Source organism: Salvia miltiorrhiza, chromosome 8 (genome assembly GCF_028751815.1).
Source record: "Salvia miltiorrhiza cultivar Shanhuang (shh) chromosome 8, IMPLAD_Smil_shh, whole genome shotgun sequence".
Lineage (NCBI taxonomy): Eukaryota > Viridiplantae > Streptophyta > Magnoliopsida > Lamiales > Lamiaceae > Salvia > Salvia miltiorrhiza.
Window position 1 is genome coordinate 34,772,077 of NC_080394.1, and position 2,239 is coordinate 34,774,315.

The following is a 2,239-nucleotide window of genomic DNA, read 5'->3' on the forward strand; positions in this document are numbered from 1 at the left end:
CCCATCTAAAATAATAATAAGGGATTATAGCCAAAAAATACACGAACTTTGATAAAAGTTGCAATTTTCACCTGAACTTTCAAATTGGCCAAAATATACCTGAACTTATATTTTTTGTTGTAAATTTCACCTCGACGGAGTTCAATCATTGCAAGTTCAGGTGAAATTTACAACAAAAAATATAAGTTCAGGTATATTTTGGCTAATTTGAAAGTTCAGGTGAAAATTGCAATTTTTATCAAAGTTCGTGTATTTTTTGGCTATAATCCCTAATAATAATAATAATAATAATAATAATAATAATAATAATAATAATAATAATAATAATAATAATAATAAAATAATTATGATTTGCTATTTTACCCTATAACACATACTCCAAATTAATGGCCTACATCTCATAGCCCCCATATAATGTACTCCCTCCGTCCACGAAATGAGTACCCATATTTCCTTTTTGGTCCGTCCACCAAATGAGTACCCATTTCCTTTTTTGGTAAGTGTACCCCACACATCCCACTCACACTTAATCAATTTCTTAAAACCCGTGTCACCCCCAAATGGGTACTCATTTCGTGGACGGAGGGAGTACTATATTTAGTTTCAGAATGTTATGTGGTACACAATCTTCTCAATCATATAGCTAAGACCATCTCCAGTGCTCAGCATTATAATACAACAATTTTAATATTAAAATAATGTGTAATTTCAGTTTCATCTCCAATCGTCTACTTTATTATATTATTTATATAGCAAAGAAAGAGTATTGCAACTTCTTTTATTGGTGTATTCTTGATTAATAGATTAAATTTATTGTAATTCATACTCTCTATGTTCATAAGAGTGTTGAAGGGCCCATTTTTTGTGCTATTTTGTGTCTATTTTTAGGTCTAGATCGAGTCGTTTTCGTGTATTTGTATGTGTGTTTGTGTCTGGGAAAACACATATTGGGGCACATAGGTGTGCAGGGACGTACGACAGAACAGGCTCAATTCCGCAAGAGAGGCAAGTATCCGAATTCATACAAGGGCAAATCATGTGCTTTGCCCATATCGAGTACAGTGCGGGATCGGATCGTGTTCGGGCGTAAGGCCCAGAAGACAGGGACGTGGCCAGAGGACAAAGGAACAAAGGCAAAGGAAATGAGGTCAAGAGAGAAGCTTGCATGTGGGCGTACACGGGCAAAAGTGCGGCACATCTGACATCGATCCAGAGAAGGAAGGAGATCTACTTGCTTTCCATGCGCGATTCTTGCCAACCCAGAAGAATCTGTAGATTCTAGGGCACAACGTATAAGGGAAGAACTACTACGCAACCCTAGCCCAGCCAATGCCTGATCCTAAGCTAGAGCCCTAGCCCATGCCTTCTATATAAATATGGATGCATTGCCCAATAGAGTGAGTTCTTCGACACTTAGAGACTTTCGGCTGAGAGAGAGAGGCGTGCACTGATCCAGGCCGACCCCCTACGCGGCCACTTTCCTTTTTGTTCCTAAGTCTTTATTTACATGTATTGAGAGTGTGAGGCAGATACAAGGCCAAAAGGTAATTTACTTTTGTTGATTATATTTTTGTTTGCTTTGCCCGAAGTTGGACTTTTAACTTTTGCCCAAACTTCAATTAATCAAGTATGTTTTATTTCTATTTATGCTTTGCCTTTACTTTCATTGTTATGAGTAGCTAAGTTTATATACCTGGTATGGGCTAAGTCAACATTTGGTATGGGGTAATAATAATTCGTGAGGTCAAAATTAACTTAATAATTGTGCAACCAGGTTCTCGAAGCATTGAGCAAGATTCCAATATAACACCCGGTGACATATGCGGTCGGTAATGCTCTGGGCAAGACAGGTTACAAGCAATAAGTGGGTCAAAGTTTGGAGAAACCCTGCTCCACGTAGTGAGGCAAATACAGGAGGTGGTAGTATGCCTTTGGGCATGCCTATGACCATTTGGGTCCACTAAGCCATAATGTATTTTGGGCATACCCGCACAACTACAGCTTGATGCGGGGAATCTACCAAGGACAAAGGGATGAGGGGTGTACACCTCCATCCAACATGAAGGGCGTGGATGAGGGCTGGGTAGGCGTATGCACGTCACACCGTGATAATGGGGCACAACTCACTGATCAAACGGACCATAACAAAAGACATGAAGGCACAATGAAAAGCCTTGTACCAATGACCGAATGAATTATCAAATACCTTACTTAGAACATGTTCCCTTTATTACTGATA

The 2,239-nt window shown here is 39.1% G+C and overlaps 1 long non-coding RNA gene across 1 annotated transcript; it reads left to right on the forward strand.

Moving 5' to 3' along the window:
* The first annotated feature begins 970 nt into the window (after positions 1–970).
* On the forward strand, positions 971–2,239 carry LOC130997901 (uncharacterized). The gene is made up of 2 exons (XR_009093247.1): positions 971–1,544; positions 1,775–2,239. It is a non-coding gene; the product is annotated as an uncharacterized LOC130997901 (long non-coding RNA).